The 22,192-nt window shown below is 44.3% G+C and overlaps 1 protein-coding gene across 1 annotated transcript in view; it reads right to left on the reverse strand.

Moving 5' to 3' along the window:
• Window positions 1–12,133, reverse strand: part of EMP1 (epithelial membrane protein 1) — a 31,635-nt gene extending 19,502 nt beyond the window's left edge. Inside the window, exon 1 of the mRNA XM_048501975.1 lies at window positions 11,975–12,133. The gene's annotated coding sequence lies outside the window, so the exon portion shown is untranslated. The remainder of the gene's footprint in view (window positions 1–11,974) is intronic.
• Window positions 12,134–22,192: the final 10,059 nt, after the last annotated feature.

Genomic DNA, 22,192 nt, shown 5'->3' on the forward strand with positions numbered 1-22,192 from the left:
GTGAAACCAAGCAGGGTGGGGGGCAGAGCATCTCCTTTGACCTGGAAAGCTCCAGGTGCAATCTGTGGGAGCTCAGCTTAAAAGGACAGGGTGGTGGGTGCTCTGAACCACTCGGCCTAAGGCCCTGGAGAGCCGATGCCAGTTGCTAGGCCAAAGGTCTGACTCAGTGTAAGGCAGCTGCGTGTGAAGGCACTGGCTGGTGATCAGGAGCAGTTCCCTGGAGGGGAAACCCATGAAGCAGTGGAAACTCCCCCGCCTAACAGGGCCGGGCAACGGTCTGCCAAGCGCACTGGAGGGACGAGCTCTGCTGTGGCTTGTGGTGAGGGGAGGAATGGAAAACATGAGCAGCGTCTCTGCTTTCCCAGCGCGGCTCGCTCTGATTCACAGGGCAAACGGCGGCAGCGGCAGAGGCAGAGGGAAGCTCGCTTGGCAGGAGGGCGGGAGGAAGACATCTGGGGATGGGCCTGGCAGGCAGCCTGGAGGGGAAGGGGGAACTCCAGACGTGCAGGGATGAGGGGCGCGGCGGGCGCACGGAACACGGGAGGGAGGGAGGGGAGGGAGGGAGAGGCCGGCGGGAGGGGAGACGCGCACAACTTTCCCCGGCCGGCTGATATGCAGCCTGAAACAGGCGATACTGCAGCTGCGTTTGTCAACCTTCAGGCGGTGCCTGAAGATCTCCTGGAAATTCAAGTGATGGCCAGACCGTATGCCTAATAAAGGTCTCTGAATCTGAATCTATTATACCCTCCCGGTCCCTCCTCCTCTCCTCCGGCTCCACCCCCAAATCTCCAGGAATTTTTCTACAAGACCAGGCAGCAGCATGCAATGCATTGCCTCGAGTTGTTCTGTGCGCAGCTTACAACCGTCTAATTGCCCCAGCAGAGTCTCCTGGAGAATCCTGCCACCCCCAGTTTTAAATGGCTAATCGTGCAAAGCACTGAGACGTCTCTGGAAACGGCCTACAGAAGAAAGCAGCAAGATGCGTGAGGGCCCAGGGCTCAGAGAAGCCTCCTGAATAGTCTGAACACAGCCCTGAGCAGCACTAGAGGCTTTCCTTGTGCTGTAGCCACCCTTTCTGTTGCATGAGATGCACAGGGTTGCCAACTCCAGGTTGGGACCTGGAGCCTGGGGAGAGGAGGGATCTCAGCAGGGTGTAGTACCATGGATTCTATACTCCAAAGCAGCCAGCTTTTCCAGGTCAATAGATCCCTGATGTCTGGAGATCAGTTCCAGTTCTGGGAGATCTTCAGGCCCCACCTGGAGGGTGGCATCCCTGAATCTGTCTGTATTTTAGAGAACAAGGCTTGCTCCTGATTTAGCTTGGGGTTTGGAGAAAGCCCTCCACCATTTGCGCCCATTTATTTCTTCTAACTTTATGGTATATTGAGCCACCTGTGTTTGTGGAGCCCTCCAAAGAGGGATCAGAGGCTTCAGTGGCAGCACAGAGGCTTGGGGTCCAGAGGCTTGGCATTCAAACCCATCTCCAGATTACAGACATCAGTTTCCCTGGAGAAATATATTGTTTTAGCAGGTGATATCTATAACATTATACCCTGTTAGAACCTTTCCAAACCTAGCCCTCCAAAGCCTTCACCCCCTGCCTTTTTCATACATTTCATACAGCTTAGACCCCAGGGCTCTGGATGCTGCACCTTATGCTCATACCAGCAGCATGCATCAGAGCTGGGTTTTTTCTGCTCTCTAGGGCCCTGAAACAGCCTGTGTTGCCCCAGACTCTGTGCAGAGCACCATCTATGCCTGGGGGTTGGGTGTGGGAGATGGCATCTTGATCCTGCGGCCTCCTCCATGCATTCAGAAGACCCTGTACAAGGCTAGAGACTCAGTTCACACATTACCAAAGTGTGAAGCCTCTGGAAATCAAATTCAGGCTAGGGGCTCTGCATAGTGTAATGTTTATGACTCTAATCTGGAGAATCAGGTTCAGCTCCTCCACATGAAGCCGGCTGGAGAATATTCTGACCTACCTTACAGGACTGTTGTAACTGTTATTCCACTAATACATAAAGATCTTGGAATTGTCACCCATGCATGCTTCCTAAAGTTTAGCTCCAAATATTTTCCTCCTTTTCTGTTGTGATTCTTACTGTGGAATTCATCATTGTGAGGGCTGTGACAGCCCTCTGCTGGCATTATCCACCGTTTTTAATGATGATCTTATTTGTTGCTGACTGGGATATCTTTTGAGATTCTTATTGTTTTAAGAACATAAGAAAGAGCCTGCTGGATCAGACCAGAGTCCATCTAGTCCAGCACTCTGCTACTCGCCCATTAGGTGCCTTTGGGAGCTCACATGCAGGATGTGAAAGCAATGGCCTTCTGCTGCTGCTTCTGCTCCCGAGCACCTAGTCTGCTAAGGCATTTTCAATCTCAGATCAAGGAGGATCAAGATTGGTAGCCATAGATCGACTTCTCCTCCATAAATCTGTCCAGGCCTCTTTTAAAGCTATCTAGGTTAGTGGCCATCACCACCTCCTGTGGCAGCATATTCCAAACACCAATCGCACATTGCGTGAAGAAGTGTTTCCTTTTATTAGTCCTAATTCTTCCCCCCAGCATTTTCAATGTATGCCCTCTGGTTCTAGTATTGTGTGAGAGAGAAATTTCTCTCTGTCGACATTTTGTACCCAATGCATAATTTTATAGACTTCAATCATAGTCCCCCTCAGACGTCTCCTCTCCAAACTAAAGAGTCCCAAACGCTGCAGCCTCTCCTCATATGGAAGGTGCTCAAGTCCCTCAATGATTCTCGTTGCCCTTCTCTGCACTTTTTCTATCTCTTCGATATCCTTTTTGAGATGTGGTGACCAGAACTGTACTCCAAATGTGGTCACACCACTGCTTTTTATAAGGGCATGACAATCTTTGCAGTTTTATTATCAATTCCGTTCCTAATTATCCCCAGCATGGAGTTTGCCTTTTTCACAGCTGCCATGCATTGGTTTGACATTCCCCTGGAACTATCAACTAAGACGCCCAAATCCCTTTCCTGGTCTGTGACTGATAGCACTGACCCCTGTAGCGTGTATGTGAAGCTTGGATTTTTTGCCCCTATGTGCATCACTTTACATTTTGCTACAGTGAACTGCATTTGCCATGTCTTAACCCACTCACCTAATTTATCAAGGTCCGCTTGGAGCTCTTTGCAATCCTTTGTGGTTCTCACCACCCTACATAATTTGGTATCATCCACAAACTTGGCCACCACGCTACCCACCCCTACTTCCAGATCCTTTATGAATAGGTTAAAGAGCACTAGTCCCAAAACGGATCCTTGGGGGACAGCTCCATCCCTCCATTGTGAGAACTTCCCATTTACACCCACCCTTTGCTTCCCGTTTCTTAACCAGTTTTTAATCCATAGGAGGACTTCCCCTCTTATTCCTTCATTGCTGAGTTTTCTCAATAGTCTCTGGTGAGGAACTTTGTCAAAAGCCTTTTTGAAATCCATTTAGACAATGTCCACTGGTTCCCCCTTATCCACATGCCTGTTTACACCCTCAAAGAACTCTAGTAAGTTTGTAAGGCAGGACTTGCCTCTTTAAAAGCTATACTGACTCTTCCTCAGCAGGTCTTGCTTTTCTACATGTGTTATAATTTTATCTTTAATGATAAATTCTACTAATTTACCAGGGACAGATGTCAAACTGACTGGCCTTTAATTTCCTGGGTCTTTCTTAACGATTGCTCACACGCAGAGATACTGAATCTGACAGCATTGTGTTCGCTGTTCCCTATCAGCTCAACAACACTGACTTCCCATACCAGGTCCTGGGTCCCACAAAGAATTAGATCTAGGATCACCTCTCCCCTGGTTGGTTCCATAACCATCTACTCTAAGCCACAGTCATTTAGCATATACAGGAATTAATGCTCTGCCTCTGAGCTGAACGGGACAATAAAAACATGTGTGTTTTCATAACTGAGGCTTGCTGAGTTTTATGATGAAAGAAAGAAGATAAATCAACTCGGTGTCACAAGGAAAAAACCTCCCAAGAGGGAATGAAAGGCCTTTCCCGCCTCATCCTCAGTTCCAAACATTGGCCTCCTGGTGAAAATTGCCAACTTTCCAGCTAGTGCCAGCAACTGTGCCTTCAAGGTAGCTTTGCAAATAAGTTCACTAAGTTATAAGCCATGAAAAATGTTCATTAGCTGGCCACCTACACATAGGCACGTTAATCACTGTGGAAAGAAAAATGAAGTCAACTTCCTTTCAATTCATGAGCAACTTTCCTGTTTGGTCATTGCCTTGAGCCTGCTTTACCTACCAGTGAACTTGACTAACCAGCAATAACATTTATCTCCAAGCTGTGAAAAGTGCTCACTAATTGGAGCAGATCAAGTCCAGCTGAAGGAGATGGTTGACAGTATCTGTGCTGAAGTGATAGACGGCTGTCAACAAGTTTTCTCTCCTGGATGCTTGATTTGGCATCACATACACTAATACCTTGTACTTGTTGACATTAATTTATCCCATAATTTATTTATGGTTTAAAATCCCTGTCCTATCCATACACTGATAATATGAAAAGATATAGGGGAGTTGACTGGGGTACAAGCAGTTAGTTACAGGGTGTTCATGAAAGTCACTTTCAGTATGTATCTGTAGTAATAATTTATTTGCCATGAGCAGTGCTACAAAAGAGTCAGCTGCAAATCCTGGACTTTGCATGTCTTGGGGCAAATGAAACTGCTTTATGCTCAGTCAAACCCCAGGTGCATCAAGGTCAGTATTATCTGCTCTTATTGGCAGCAGGGCTCCAGGATCTTGGGCAGAGGTAAATCACTGGGACCTCTGCAAGCAAAGCAGTTGCTCCACTACTCTACCCATGGTTCTACCCTCATTGTTCCCACAACTTCTGCCTCCAAGTCCCACTTTCCTTTACAGGGGCCTTTGCGCAGTGACATCAGTTATGTGGACATTGGACTCCAACATTTCTGCTTTTAGTACTGCTCAGACTCTGACCAGTGTCTGTAAGAGAGAAAAATGTGCTTGCACTCTGCACTTTTTAATCAAGAGCCACGTCCACACACCCTACATAATTACCACAGAGAATTCTCAAGATTAATAATGACATCTGAAGGGGGAAGGGGCTAGGGTGTGGCCAGCTGGGAATGTAGTATTCCCCAGACACTTCTTTGGTAATAACATGCACAATACAACTCTTGTCCTTCAGTTTTGTGCTGGAAAACAACGATAATTTTAACCTTGCCTACAAATGCTGTATCCCAAATTCCAGTGGTCTGAGGGCTCCTGTTTCCTGCAATAAAATGAGCAAACACGGTGGAATCCTTTTTAATTCGCTAGAAATCTTTTCCCACCACACCCAACTAAACAGGAAAGGGCCATCTCATCATGCCTCTTTACGCAGCAGTACCTTTGGAGGAAATAGAATGAACCAAACTAAAGTTATTTCTGTTTTGGTCTCATTGTGACTGCAAATGTATTCACAGCTACCTCCAAAGATTCTCCTCCAAATCCCCAAGAACTTCCCAAGCTGAAATTGCCAAGACTATGTGCTCCTCATGCCCACTTTCTGCCTCCTATCTCCATTGGCCTTTTAGCCAGTTTTTCTTTAAATCTGAAATTTGAGTATTGCTATAGTGTTAAAACTACCAATAGTTAAATACTACAAATGGTTCCTACTAGAAGGAATAGTGGATAGAAGGCAAAATAGTGCTGGGTGTGGGTGGAACGGGTGGAAATCTGCGCCTTCCTCTCCACACTTTCCCCAAACCTACTTTGATTCAAATCTCCACTTTGTCACGGAAACCTGCTGGTGATCTTGGGCTAGTCACAAAGTTATAATCTATCTATTTCACAGGGTTGTTGGGATGGTGAAAAGAAGGAGAGGAGAATCTTTGGGTCCCCATTGGGAAGAAAAACAGTGAAAAATGAACCAAATTCATATGTTTCTCCCCCCAAATTCATATGTTTCTTCTCCAGAGTCACAGGCATGAGAAGGGTGTTTTTCTAACTGCCATCTGAGCGCCTCTGACTGGAAATACCAGGGATTCTACATGGGAACTTCTGCTGGTAAAACAAGTGTTTTGCCAGAGAATTGCAGTCTCTCCACTGGACTTTTTTTCATCCTCCTCAGATAAAAGGTAGGGCCAGCAGATCCAGTCCTGTTTCCCCTCCATAGATCCACCTTTAACTGTCAGTGGTACACTCCTTAAGACATCTGTTATAAGGATAATTGATGTGTGTTTCCTGACACATGCAATATTTGGCTTTATATGACCGTATATCTGTTTCTGTGTGCACAGAATTTTGTCCAGCTAAGGAACATCAGGCAAAACTGTGATGTGAATGATGAAGAGACATCTCTGTAAACCTCACAGCTTCTTCAGGCAAGGTTGTCAACACGGCTGGAGAAAAATGCCTTTCCTTTTAATAGAGGTTTAATGCATTGAAAAGCACAGCTGAAGATTTGTTGTTGTTGTTATGGAGGTAAAGAGCATCACTTGGTAAAAAACCCCCACATTAAATCTCTGTTAAAGGGACATGGCATCTTTCTCCAGGGCTGCTGGCAATCCTGATCTCACAGTCTTGTGTTAAGTATGTATTATGTATTTATGTATTATGTATTTACTAGCAGTAAAGCCTACTGTACGAACAAAAACTGTTGGTAGGTTAATGGCACCCATGTGTGCAAGGTGACTGTGGGAAGTAAGTCATGCATGGTAATTGGCTGGAAGTGAGTTGTCACCACCATGGCTAGCCTTTTATAAAATAGGATTTGTTTTATTAAATTTCTACTCCGCCCTTTCCTGACACTTGGAGCTCAAGACAGCTTCCAACAAATTTCTTAACAAATATATATATAAATATATAATTTTTATATAAATAACGTTAAAATCTTAATTAATATAACTCAATGACACCAAGACCTCCAAAGACTAATCAAAAGGAAGTGCAAGACAAGTTAAACTCTAATTAAAAAGAGAGCAAGTTACATGGATAACATGCAAGAGGAACAGGAGAAGGGAAAAGGGAGAGAAGGGGAAGAGAGGCCAGCAAATAACTGTCACTGTCCTCAACCATACACCTGGTGGAACATCTCAGTCTGGCAGGCCCCATGGAATTGCATCAGGTTCTGAAGGGGCCAGGTATCACTTGAGAGAATTCCACCCAGTGGTAGGATTCAAATAATTTAACAACCAGTTCCGAAAGGACTCAGTGGTTCTCTGAACTAGACAAAAAAATTAGCTACCAGTTCTGCTGAACTGGTGTGAATAGGCTGAATCCCACCACTGGTTCCACCAGGCCAGAGCCAAAGCCGAGAAGACTCTGACTCTGGTCAAGGACAGCTGGATGCTTTTTGGGCCAAGGACTACCAGCAAGTTGTCACCTGATGAGCAATGTATTCTATCAAGAGAGGTGGTCCTGCATTCTCAAATCTCCCCCCCCCCACACACACACACAAAATCCATGTAGGAATTGTTTAAGAAATACACTTCTACATGTTACAGTACCAAAAGAAGGGAGAAACATTTATGTTTTATTGAAATCAACCTGTTGAACAGCAAAGGGGCAAATGACTGTTGACTTTTAGGTCATGAAAGCATCAACAGTAGCTGGGTTTGAAGAAAGCTGAAATTGTGGCTTGCCAAACACATCAGACTCCAGCCAGATCAGCATGACAAAACTTCTGCTCAGTACCCTGTGAAACTGCCATCCAGAAGACCTTTCATCCATCCAGCTCAGTATTTGCTCTGGTTTGACAGACCTCAGCTCTCCAAGTCTTTCCCTACAGCTGATCCCAACATGAGCTCCATAACATGGGACTGAACCTCAATGTGCACACACTCTACCATAGAACTAGCACCTCTCCCAAAAAGTTTCTTCACATAGTCTTCAAAGCCTCCCTTTTATGGCTGGCTGCTTCCTCAATGATGTTTAGCTTGTCCTTGCCTTCCAAATGCTACACAACATCATCATGCAATTGTCCACCTTCAGGGTTTTCCCATGCCACACTGGGATATTTTCTAAACCTGCTTTGAGATTATCTTCACAGAAACATCATCCTCAAACTGGGTTTGGTCACCATGTGAACAAGAAACTGGATTTTTAGACCTCCCTACCCTCATCAGTGCAATTTCATCTCCCTGTTCTTTCATGCTTGCCACCACCCCTCTACCACTGCAGTGATATAATTGCTACCTTAAAAAAAGCTTGCCAATGGCAGGAGGTCATGGTGAAAGTAAAGGATAGGGAGGCACAACTGGAGAATCCTCCACTGCGGTTGCTAATGCCTCTGGGCACACCATAGAACTACCCCTGTGTGGAAGCAGTCTAGTAAAAGGTCTGTTCTCTTATTTCCTTTTGTCCTGGGAAAAACTAAAGGCTTTTGGCTATTCAAAAATCCTAGCACCTTAGCTTTATGTGCACAGGGTGGATTCCTAAGAACTCATGCTATTAAATGTGGCATTTTCCTCCAATGCAAGGAGCTGTCCCCTCCTTGCAAAGTGGCAAATTTGAACCTTGAGTTTCCCCCCATTTCCATATAATGTATTGTAAGGAAACATAGACAAACTAAACAGTGTTTCAAATGCATCCTTAACCTCCTTTTCAAAGCACCACCCTAGTTGCTTTCCCAAGCATTGGGCAATGCACTCTCAATGCAATCATTTGCCACTGTATTTTCCTGTTCCACACAAGAAAATCCACTGACAAATGATTGTAATAGTGCATTGAGAGTGCATTAATCAGTTATGTGTGAAAGCAGCACTTGAGCATGTCTGACAACAGGTTTAAATATCACTAGGGGTTATTTAAATATCACTAGGAGCTCCCACTGTACAGTATATTTGGTTTGGTCTTCAAGTCTATTCTTGTGCATACTTCAAGGGTAGTGTTGGGGTTTAATTCCATCCTTAGGCCAGGAATATAAATATGCATTACTCTTATAAATTATTTGGAAGCCCCTTCCCCCCGCCCCAGTCACTCAGCAAGCTTCAAGGAGCAGCAGTGGCGTAGTGGTTAAGAGCTCGTGTATCTAATCTGGAGGAACCGGGTTTGATTCCCAGCTCTGCCGCCTGAGCTGTGGAGGTTTATCTGGGGAATTCAGATTAGCCTGTACACTCCAACACACGCCAGCTCGGTGACCTTGGGCTAGTCACAGCTTCTCGGAGCTCTCCCAGCCCCACCTACCTCACAGGGTGTTTGTTGTGAGGGGGGAAGGGCAAGGAGATTGTAAGCCCCTTTGAGTCTCCTGCAGGAGAGAAAGGGGGGATATAAATCCAAACTCTTCTTCTTCTTCTTCATGGCAGAGTGGGGCTTTGAACCTGGGTCTCCCAGCTCCTAGTCCAACGCTCTCATTCACAATGGCTCACTCGAGTCTAACCTTTGTGGCTCTTCAATACAATGCCTTCAAAAGGGAAGGCTTGAGGGATTTGATATCTAGTAGTCCTTGCTGGTTCACCATTTATCAACTCTGCCAGTGAAAGGGAATCTCTATGTTCAGAGGCAGGATATGGCTATGGTAGGAGAAAAAGCAGTGGGATTTCATGGCTCCTTGTGGTAACTGGCTGGCCACAGATAGATGGTTTAAATGGATCCTGTCTGTTCCAGCAGGGCTCTTCTTATGTCCTTAGGGGTTTCATATTTGCAGTTTGAGCACAGAATAGCACCATGGGAAGCCGCAGTAGGCAAGACCATGTGATATTTCTTGAGTAGGTTGCATCTTCTCAGCTCCATTTCTACACTGCATAGACTAAGTCACCCAAAACATCTGGGCGTGGCTCTCAGCAGAATCATACAGACATTGTGAAGCCCTCTGTCACATGGCTTCACATGCCATGCACCACCCAATCATCTTGGACACACTGTGTGTGATGCACCTAGCATAGAGCTGCAACGGGAGCAGATTTCAGGAAAGAGTTTCCCTGCTCATGAGTTCTGATCATTCATGAACTTCAGAACATCCAGTTTTGTTTTCACTAGTGGGTGGAGGCACGGGTGGGGTGAGTCCAGAGAACAGAAAATTCTCATAGATTACCCTCATATACTTCTCCATGGGCTTTCTCAATAGGACTGGTTTATACAATCACGTCTAAATCAGTATGGGAGGCTTGAACCTAATGGTGAGCTCCCCACCCAGAAGTGATTTTTGCATTTCCCAAGCCTATAATGCAAGCACAAATCTATATTGACTATAATGTTGCTTCATTTTAACAATAACTGTAGTATCCGCTAGTGTGCAAGTTCATCATAGGATCAAAAGCATATAAAAACACCCTGGTTTGCATCCCTGTGTTCAAAAACATCAAAAACCCCTATCATGTTCAGCATAATGGTAGCCGAAGTCTTAGTACTCAATATAACAATACACTGATCTTATACTCAATATAACATAACACTGATTAACGTTGCTGGGGTGCCACAGACTATAGTTGAAGGAATCCAAACAACTGACTGCTTAGCTAGACAGATCTGCACTTCTTTATTACCTAGAAACAAACTCTTGTTGCCCCAGAGCTTACCCATTTTGCAGCCCGGACTTCTTCACTAATAGCAAAAGTAGACTCCAGAGGCAAAGCTGGATGATATGGAATACTTGGGTGAGACTGCTGAAGAACATTTTTAAGATGGCAGTTTGTTTACACCAGGGCAAACTGAGATGTTCCTTTAACCAAATGTATTCCCTTTATTGCATGTGCCCAGAAAGAGCCTTCCTCTTAATGAGAACATATTGGAATGGGCCACACCTAAGTACAGCTGCATTCCTTCAAGGAGAGTACAAGTTTAATCAAACAAAATCTTTCCACCCCACTTTTGATAACATACATTTTTTTCATCTTTTAAGAACAACAGGTTTTTTGTGCATGAGGATCTCTATAGTTGCAATCCTATGCCCACATACCGAGGAGCAAGTCCCAGTAAACACAGTGGAGCTACTTTTGAGTAACTATACATTGTAGCAGATTGGGCTGCAATAATCTTAAAAACACTCTCTGGTTTCAGCTACCACTGGAATGTAGCTGTGGAAAGGAGGGGCAGCAATTCAGACAGAGCCGAACTGGTTGGAAGATTTGGGGACTATCTACTAATTCACATGGTATGATCCACATTCAAATAATGCAATAATTGTACCCCTTAATTCATTAACAGTTCAAAAAACAACCACCCAAGCAGAAGGTGCACCTATCAAAGGATCATTAGAGGAAATAAATGAAAGGAGCTGCTAGGAGCCAAGTGAGAACAGCACGGTATGCCAGATTAGTGAATCATCCCCCAAACTAGTTTGAGTCCACATAGCTACCTTCAGCAGGCACAGTTCCACTCTTCTTTACAGCCACCACCCCTTTTTCTCCTTCATTCATTCAACTAAGGATGCTTTGCACAATTGCCTTGTGCATGGGGAGATCAGGACTCTTTTCAAGTCAAGTAAAATTCTCTTAGCTATGAGAATGAGGAGGGAGCTCAGCACAGGTATGATTTGTGCCCTAAGCTATTATTTCCAGAGCGTTAGCCTGAGTGGTAAAATGCCAGCACTGCCTTTACTTGAAATCCCCTTGGAGACGTGGACATTGCCTGCCAGTCAAGTTTGCAAATATCCTGTTCAAGGAATGTGCCAATCCTCCTCTCAGAGCCGCACACCCAAGGGGCTTCTACTTCTGACTCGCGCGCCAAACCTGGGTTGTGTTTGTCCCAGGGAAGGTGTCCCTGCAGAGTCTAGGCTCATCTGTCTGGGGGAAAGGTTTCTCCAGGAAAGGTAGCTGGACTATCTAGGCAAAGAAAATTCCAAAGGGGTGAGTGTGTTGTGGTTCAAGCCAAAGCAAAGTTACACTCTTTCAAGTCCATTGATTTAGATGGGTGTAAGTCAGTTTAAGATTGCACTTTTGCAGATGAAGCACTCTAAGACTTTGCAAGCATAGAGGAGGAGGACAGAAAGGCAGAGCTTGCAAATATCCCAAACTTTGCAGAAAGGTATATGGAAAACAAGCTTACCTTGAAGAAAAGGGTCGGGTGTGGAGGGAGCCTGCAGTGTTGTGCTCCTACTGTCTTGAAGTCCAGAAATGCAGTGAAGGGAGTGTCCAGGCTGGCGGGGTTATAAGTTTCCCCTGCTGGTGTATTGGGATGTGCAATGGGGTGGTGTCTTTTGACTGTGTTTTAAAACAGTTTCTATGAATCAGTCTGGCTTTCAAGAAAAAAAGAGAAAAGAATTAGCACACTACGCCCTGCTTTCTTGGCAGCAAGCCAGACGTTGCTGGGCAGGAACCAGCAATTGCAAAGTCTCTTTCCAGTGACTCAACGCAATAACAGGAGCAAGCAGGCGGGGAGGAGAGGGGAGCAGCCAGCCACCGAAAGAGAGACCTCCAGCCTAGTGAGTAATACAAGAGACAGAGAAGAAACACAGGCCAGGTCTGTTTAGGAAAACATGAGGTCTGGTTGCCAGCCATTAAAAAAACCTGAAGCGCTGTCACCAATGTGGTAACAACACACACAAACAGGCAAACAACTGCTTGGGTACTGAGGGTGGTGATGCCCTCATGAGTCAGTATCCAACCCCACCCTTCCCTCTGCCATAATGCAGAGAATGTTGATCATTCATAGAAAAGAGCACTCGGGGATTTGGGGAGGCTGTCCCTGAACTCTGGCTCATTGGAATGCCTGGGTTATCCAGCTTCAGGGTGTGTCCTTCATAAGCTCTGTTTTAATACTATGAGACCAAAATTCACATCCATCCTCCAAAGGCACACCCACATGCAAGGGCCTGCCCATTTAGTGGGTATTGTGGTCTCATTCAGCCCACTCAACTTGGTACCATCTGGGCTGGGGCTTCAGATTGTGGTCTCGGAGCTGCTGAGAAGTAGAGAGTAAAGGGGCCAAACATATTTGGGGCCTAATCATCTGGGTCCATGGAGCCAAGCAAGTCATGTTTTGTTTTCATAGGGTATTACAATTTGGTTGTGATGGTATGAGGAATTTTTCCTCCTGCCCTGAGGGCCTATAGTGACTCTCAGTGGCTTGCTGCTTCCCAGACTGGACTTTTGACAAGGGCATCTCAGGGAGGAATGCAGGTGATGCCCATCTATCCCTGTAGTGACACCAGAGAGCCCCAGGGAGAAATGGAAAGGGACTGCAGAAGCAAGGAGAAAGACACTGTGACCTAGAACTGCCAAGCCCAGGTGGCACCTGGAGATCTCCCACTATTACAACTGATCGCCAGCTGACCAAGATCAGTTGCCCTAGAGAAAATGGCTGCTTTGGAGGGTGGACTCTATGGCATTATATTCTGTCGATCCTATATCATACCCAGTGGTGGGATTGAAATAATTTAACAACTGGTTGTTTACAAGCACCATTTTAACAACTAGTTCTGCCGAAGTGGTGCGAACCTGCTGAATCCCACCACTGATCCTACTCCTTCCAGGATGAAATGTTCCATTATACTGCAAAAAGTCTTGCCAGCACTTTGTTGCTGAGAAATGAATTTCTTTAAAATCTAGATTTTGATTAATGCTACACCACTGAACAGTATTTTTGCCAATTTACTTCAAGTCTGAGAAGGGCACGATGCAAGCATAACCTGAACTTGCTAGCTTGTAGAGGCATTCCATCAGCTGTCTCACATAGAAACATTTCTTAGCGATTGTTTACAGTGATTACAATATTTTCTATTACATTTCAGCACAAATAATGCTATTTGTGTTTAGAATGTGAGCACCTTTTGTGCTTGGAGTTTGCTTTCACTGTTCATATTGTGTGTCATTTTAATTTTCTTCAGCACAATCAGCGCTGTATTTTTTAATTGTTTGATATGTTAAAGTTTTTTAGTTTGTTAACACTTTCATGGGGAGAGCATTATTTTGTATAAATAGACACCACACTTAGAGATGCTTTACAGAGTCCTTTATTTTGGCAAGCTTTTTTAGTTCATTGATGTTAGTCTTTGAGTATTCAGCTTTTTGATTTTTCAGTCTTTTGACTGAAGCCATGGTACAGTTTGTATTTATGATTACTGAACTCTTTGTACCTTCTCACTTATTTGTTTGATTATTTACTCCTATAGGAAATGGCAGCTGTGGAGGTGGACTCCATGGCATTTCATCTCTCTGAGGTTCCTCTGTTCCCCAAACTCCACCCTCCTAGGTTCCACCTACAAATCTCCAGGAATTTCCTGTTCCAGGGTTGGCAACCCAAATCAGCAGCTATTACCATTGCTCAGGAATACAAAAAGGAGTAGGGACCAGCAGGATTCTTTTTAAAAGCATTGAATTGCTTGGGGTTTATATATTTTATTTCAATTTCTGTTTGGGCTACAAAGCAGATTGATATGTAGTGATGGCTGCGGGTGAGTTCCCTCAGGCTGTGTGACAGTGGGCATGCATGAAAGTCAGTCATGCTGTACTGTGCTATGTTGTGAACCCTTCCAACAGCCACAAACATGTGGCAAGCAGTTAAGGGAACTGAATGATTTATGTTGAAACTGAAAGAAAACTGTAGAAGCGAGTTTCAAACTTAATAAACTGAAAACAGTTTTAACAAAAATATGAAATTACAAGATCAAATAGAGCTGATGAGTAAAACATCTTTAATGCTGAAAAAAGATAAAATATCTGGCTACTATATTGATAAATGTAAACTTTATGTTAGTTCAGAATAAGTATATGAAAATATGGAATGAAGTCAAAGAAGATTTGTCAAGGTGAAACAAACTTCGGTTATTGTTGTTTTGGGAGAATTTATGTGATTAAGATGAATGTTTTACCTAGAATGTTATTTTTGTTTCAAACAATGGCAGAAGCCTATATCAAATTTTGTGTGGCAAGGGAAAAACTTTGGATTAAAAATAAAATATTACAGTATGCAAAGGAAAGAGGAAGACTTGATTTATCAAATTTGAAGTTATGTTTTGCTGCATGTTGTTTGATTAAATTGAAATGGGTTCTGTTGAGAAATGGAAGACTGCTGGAACTAGAGGAACATGATATGAGGTTCAGATGGCACACTTACCTTGGGTATGGCAAAGTTAGAGTCAATAAAGATTTAAAAAATCACTATATTAAACATGTCATTCTGAGCATATGAGACAAATATAATTCTAAGCTGTGTGAGAAAACACTGCTGTGGCGCTCATCACAAGAAACCCTATACAAACGAGAAATGTTATATGAAAATAGGTAGTTAGCATATGTTATATATTAGATTTTTATCAAGGGGAATGCAAAATGAAATCAAGAGAATTAGTAGCAGAAAGACACATTGTCAATGGTTTTTCTATTGTAACCAGCCTGACCTGTGGTGGCATGGAGGGGAAGAGAATGGTCTTCCTGCCTGGAGTGCTGCCCTGTCTGACCTGGCAGAACAGAGCCCTGAATGGAGCAGCCTGATTGAATTTAGAACTCCATGTTGGGACTGTGTCTGACCTTTCAGGCAAGAATACCTAAATGACCTCTTCCCTCAACTTCATGCCTTGCAAGTACTCAGGAAACAGCATTTGAATATGAACAACAGCACCCCTGGACAAAACAGTTCTCTTTTGTCTATATCTCTTAACCCACTCAAGGGTCCCTCTGACTCACCTTCCTCGCAACCATCTATGTGGTAACCCACATTAAGGGTTGTTACTAGTTTATTGTCCAACTTCCGGCAAGACCCATTAAGTTAATGGGTCAGCCATCAGGTCAACAGTCTGACACTCAAGACCATTACCTCACCTGGAACAGCAGGAAAAATCCTTTGGTCAACGCTTCCCTTTGCCCCAAGACATGTTTTTCCCTATAAAAGGCACATCTCAGACCCCAGTTAGGTGTTCAATATTGGTCGATTCCCCACAGTCAATTAATCGTCTGATACTCATGTGAAATAGCAAGGATTCAGGAAGAACTCCCCACTACCTGATTGACGAACAAGGATTCATCCCGGTTCTGGCACTCATTCTCCCCCTTATCACATGTTTTTTCACAACCTGTATGGAAGTGCACCTTTTTAAAAAACACGTGTCCAATCCAGATCAGTGGGGAGGATTGGAGTTTGAATGTAGATTTGTTTTTCCCACTGTAGGGAGTGACATGGTGTCTTCCAGCCAATCAGAGCGTGGTGGGCTGTGCACGATGTGCGTGCAGCCTCTTTTTTTTTTGTTTCATGCCGGCGGAGGCTACGTGGAATTTTTTAAACATGGGCATAACGAGCAGAAGCTGTTTAAACGTGGGCACAAGGAGCAGAAATTGTTGAAATATGGGCATGAGGAGCAGAAATTGTTGAAACATGGGCACGAGGAGCCAATCAGAAGAAAGTGGCATATGCAGGGAGATTGTGCATATGCACCTACGTGCTTACGTAACCACGTATTTTCGCACCATTTTTTTTAAAAGCTCCCACTCCAACATAGCACGACAGCCAATCAGGATACTGATACACCACTACAAAACTGGTAAATATAAATATATTCTTTGATGTCCCATCCCTTCTCGCTCTATATATATCCAAAAACCTGTCTTTCACCTCTAAATTACATCCTAGGAAACCTTGCATGTGTGTGTGTTTACCCCCAATAACTGAGTGATTGTGAGTGGGAATTTATTTCATTTCATCTTATTTTCTCAATAAAATCCTTAAAAAAAACATTTATTTCCAGCTAATTTCCCCAACTAAAGAGGGTTGTTGTGTTCCATCATTTAGGGCAGGGGTAGGGAACCTGCGGCTCTCCAGATGTTCAGGAACTACAATTCCCATCAGCCTCTGTCAGCATGGCCAATTGGCCATGCTGGTAGGGGCTGATGGGAATTGTAGTTCCTGAACATCTGGAGAGCCGCAGGTTCCCTACCCCTGATGTAGGGTAACACTATGCACAATTATTTAAAAAATTGAAAGCAGATAAAATTGGCTGAGATGATGGGCAGCCCTATCCGTGTGTGTGTGGGGGGGGGGGGCATTCCCCTGTGAAGCCAGTGCACCCCTGCACTGGCAGGAATGACCTCCTTGCCAGCACAAGAGGCAAATGGGGTATTACGTACTCTGGCAGTCTCTATGAGGCTCTGTGGTGCCCAACTCAGAAGCCACCTGTCCTGCCCAGGCACACCAGTGCAAAAAGTAGCAGTGGCATGACTCGGGGCATTCTGGGGATGAACCAGAGGGTGAAGCCAGCCATAGTTGGTTTCCACAGGTCTGCCTAGCCCCCTTGTGCCAATGGAGTTGGCTCAGAGATACACCATGTTTTCCATGGCATATCTCTACTTTCCCCTATGGGGGATTCTCTAAGACTTTTCCTTCCTTTTCACCTTTTGGGCTTCCTGCACCATGGGAAAGCCCTTTGAAGGGAACAGGATGGTTCCGAAGCAGTGCGTCACTGCCCACCAGCCCACTCTGGATTGAGCTGTTAGAGTTGCTTGATTAGGGAAAAGAACTTAATTAAGCTTATCGATAACTGGACACCCTTCATAGACTTTTTTTTCATAAAACATTAAAAAATGAACTGATGATCTGTAGATTTGAGGGCTAGGAGAATAAGGAAATGGACATAATAGAGGAAAGTGTGAATCCTACTTAATTAGAAATAATAAGCAAGAATTATTTTAATTATAGTTTTATAATTGTAATTAGGGAGCAAGTGGTATTTGGCTCACAAAAAAAATGGGGAGCCCTCCCTTTTCCTCTTACATTAGAGGTTTTTTTTGTGTGTATGTATGTTTCTGTATCATCTACGTTGTTTGCTTGCTTCCTAAAAGACCTTAATAAAAACTGACTTTAAAAAGAGTGGCAAGAGGTTGACTAATAATTGGAAAACTAACTGCCTGGCAGTTGAGACATGATCCAAACTAGCTGGTGTTTGAGCATCCCTACTGGGAGGTTATATCAGAAGGTGATGTAGAATAGTTGCTAACTGAGCTGCATTTGGATTTTATTCTAGTTAGACACTCACTAGATAGACTTCAGCAAGCCACTTTCTCTTAGTATCTGACAGTCTCTCATCAGCAAAATATAGAGATAATTCTCTTTCATCTTGGAAGGCTGCAATCAGGATTTCTGTGATAATATATGTGCTGAAAATGCCCTATCATGCCAGTTGCCACTCTATAATGCCAATCTTCTCCCACTCAGGAGGAACACCAGCTAGGGCTTACCAGGTTGGCCCCGATTGGAAATAAATGCTGATCCTTTGTCACTTGTCTCATGTTTTTCATTTGCAAACCTTTAGAAACTCACATTTTTCCATAGGTGTAAGTTGTTTAAGGAGACAATTGTCTGGAAAGTAAGATGTGAAATATTTAATCAATACACCAGCTTTCTTTTCAGAGAAAAATTTCATGTGCTTCTGTGTCTGTGAGTGACTGTCCCTGACCACTAAAAGTCCCCTTGTGATGACATATGAGTGAATGAATAGGTCTATGAGAAATTCCATTAAGGTATGATCCACGCTTAAAAATGACAAGGAGGAAGACAAAGTCAGGAGATCAGCCCTAAAAATGGGTGTCTCTTGTTCCAAGTAGAAAAGTTGGCAAGCTTGATATAGTGCTAGTGGCTAAACCGGAAACACTGGAAGCTCCTGTGCTCCAAACCCATTTATTGCCTTTTTGACAGGTTTAAGCCTTGAATAAGGTACATGGAATGTGAAGGTCTAAGTAAGTTTTCAAATCCACACAAATTCCATCATATCAGGCTAATTTTTTTCTTAAACTAGTTCTATGAGGTCAGTTTTGCAACTCCATTCCTCACTTTCCACATAAATATCCTCAAACTATTTGAATGGTGGATTAGAGGGAACTGTCCTCACTTGACTCCTCCTGAAAGATACTGGATGCCATGAAGAGCCGCAGGGGAATCAGAGCACAAGTCATTCTGGCAGGACAAATCCAGGAGGGTCAGCAAGTTAGCCAAAAGTACAAGTTGTGTTGTGTAGACAAATTGTCAGCCAGACTCACAAATGTCAAGTTTCATGCAGTAAAATTCAGTGCATTCAGTTGTATAAACTCACATGATGGTGGAATCTCAAGATTGGATGCGTGATCTGGCCATAAAAGCAACCAAGAGAGGGACTGACATGGGTTGTAGCCACAGTGTTAGGGAACGGTCGGGGTTAACTATCAAACATGTCAAAACCTGCTCGGGACTTGTTGTAAATCCAAGTGTGGGTGAGGTGGCGGGGAGGGGAGACAAGTAGCTTAAAGCAGCTGAATGTTTGATCAGTGAAAAACAATATGAGGAAGGAGGAAGAGTTAAGTTCTCCAGGGCCAGGGCCCTATGCACCCAACACAGCCATGGTATACCAACTTGTAGTAGAGAAATAATTCTGCTTTCTGGGTACATGTTCTCAGAGGCGGAGCAAGGGGAAACTGTACCCAGAGTGTGCGTGTGCCCTGCGCCCCTGCTGCAGCATTGCCCATCCCTGCCCTGCCCCTGGAACGCTACACACCCTCGACGGCCAGCCACACCTCCGCCGCTGCTCTGCCCGTGACATCGCGCGCGCCCCCGTCCCATGGGCGCTACGCCACTGCATGTTATATATAAAGGTGAAATATGCAATTCTAGGCAAATAAGTATTCTCTTACAAAGGTTTATAGACTGATGGCTATAATTTGTCAATGAAAATGGTGTCAAGAAAAGTTTTTAAGAAAAGTGTGTAACTGAAAGCTTGATATGCTGTCTGACGGCTGTTCTGAAGAAGGGTGTGCAAGATCTGAAGACATCCATGTGATTGTAGACATGTGATGTGCTTCAGAACATTGTGATGAACTGAATGTGTCATGTGTTGCCTCCAGAGCTAGAAACAGGAACTTTCATTGATGCCACAAGAAAACAGAATTCCAGTTTTACAACGCAGGATGCACTGCATATTTCACAGGGCTCCCTAGTTCTGAGATAATAAGAGGTTTAACATCACAAGATGGGCTCATAAGCCATGTTTAGTGTGCCCACAAATGTTTTCCTTCCTTCTGAGAAGTTCACAATCCTGAGAGCAGGGCTGGAAGCATTCCTTGCACACCACAACTTCTGGAACTTCCTCTCTCACAGCAGTCTTCTTCCATGCTCTATCACACTGCTGGGCAAAACTCAGGAGCAGTTTCCAAGGATTCAGCAAGACCTTCTGGGAAAAAGCAAAGTATCTTCTCCCCACCATACCCTTCTGTCCACAAGAAAGTGATTCTGTCCCAAATCATGTCGCCAAAATTCTGTCCACAGTGAACCATGCATGTGTAAAGCTGCCCTATGCCAAGTTAGAGACATTTACTGCAGAACTTTGTATTCCAACAGCTCCAGGCCGAGAAAGGCATTTCCATGTCCAACCCCAGCTACCTTTGAGTGGGGTTGCTGAATACCTTTGAAATGCAAAAGCACCTTGCCCCAGTGCTGCAGCACTTCCCTTAGGATGCTGGTTTTCTTGATATCTGGGTATGTGGCATACTAGCTATCTGAATAACATTAAGGAGTTATAACATTGGCACAGCTCACATACTATGACGAACTGCAAGCCACAATTCTAGGATGTATTTTTTGAAAATTCTCCCTGCCAACTTAGAACTCAGGAAATGTGGGAATCAGGGGAGAGCTAACTCATGGGCCAATGAATGACCAGAAGAAGGAAAACCCATTTAGCCTTATTACAGAGCAACTTCCAGGTGCACTGACATTCATATATTGCTAGTTCTATCCCACGCTGTAAGAAAAATGTAGGACAGAAACAGCAGCAACTTTTAATTTTCTTCTTCCGGAGGTCCATCGTAACGTGAGCCGTGGTCTGGTGGATCTTGTTCCTAACATTTCGCCTGCATCTGTGGCTGGCATCTTCAGAGGTGTATCACAGAGGGAAGTCTGAACAAGATCTACCAGACCAAGGCCACACAGCCCGGAAAATCCACCACAACCAGTTGAATCTGGCCATGAAAGCCTTCAACAATTCATTGTTATTAATTGTTTTCATCCTTGGGAAGAGTCAGGATTTAGTTTAATAAATATGATATGGATAAATGATAATGAATTAGCACCTGAAAGCAATCTTTGCAAGATAGAAACCTGCACCTCTTTCCCAAAATTGTGCCTTCAGAGGCTAGAATTGTGAAGTGAAGGCAGGGACTTTGACCCCTGCTCCATGTATTGCTATCAATGAGAAACTTCCATTTGTGTCCAAGAGGCCTCACTGGTGGATCTTAAAGCTGCCCTTGCAAATGAGCTACACCTAAGGAGTGGCAACATGCCATCTGGATGCATGCTGATCTTATGAGACAAGAGACCTGCCTAGAAACCAGCTTCTGTTGTTGGCATTGGGAGCACATGGTTTCTCCTGCAGCTGCAGCCACGGTTGCTGGGCTCTTGGAACTGTGGGGCACATAGGGTTACCAGTTCCAGGTTTTTGAAATACCTGGAGATTTGGGGGGGGGGAGGGTGGGATTTGGGGGGGGGGGAGGACTTCACTAGGGGTTAATGTTACAGAGGCCACCTTTCAAAGCAGCCATGGTGAATTGATCTGTCACCTTGAGATCTGTTGTAACAGTGGGAAATCTCCAGCCACCACCTGAAGGTTGGCAACCTTAGAGTGGAACATGAGCCTAGCAACACTTGGAGAGTGGAGAGACTTCAGTGGAGTAGAATGGGACAGTCCACCTTCCAAAGTGGCTGTTTTCCCCAGGTAAACAACCTCTGTTGCCTGGAGATCAGACATAATCATGGGAGATCTCCATCCATCTCCTGGAGACTGGCATCCCTAGGCCCATTCCAGCCCATTAGTGCTGGTAGCTTTGCAAAGGTACTCTCTCACCCAGTCAAAAGAATCAGATCCAAAGTTAATGCCTTGTGCTTTCTCAGCACTGTTTATTAATAGTAACATAATGCTAATCCTTTTCCAAGAGATTTCTAAACACTCATCAACTGTAATTGATGCTGTGGCCAGCCTCATATTCAGTGGAGTCTATGGTTACTTCACTCTGGCTGTGGTTTTCTAGCTGGGAAAATGAGGCAGCTGTTGGACAAAGTGGCCAATTCACAATAGACTGCCCCTGGGTGGAGATGGCTTCCATGTCCCAGCCATTTTTCATAATGTTAAGAAGCTTCATTTTTCTTTGTGAAAGGTTCTAGTCCTTGTGACTCAAGTGTGGCTTGAGAATAAAAATTAATGTTCAGAAACTAGAAAGTAAATAAAGTTTCAAAGGTTACTATTGCTTATGGTTGCCAATCTCCAGTTGCGGCCTGAAGATCTCCCAGAAGCACACCTTATCACCAAACTGGAGA

This window comes from Sphaerodactylus townsendi, linkage group LG06 (genome assembly GCF_021028975.2).
Source record: "Sphaerodactylus townsendi isolate TG3544 linkage group LG06, MPM_Stown_v2.3, whole genome shotgun sequence".
In the NCBI taxonomy this organism is placed as follows: Eukaryota; Metazoa; Chordata; class Lepidosauria; order Squamata; family Sphaerodactylidae; genus Sphaerodactylus; species Sphaerodactylus townsendi.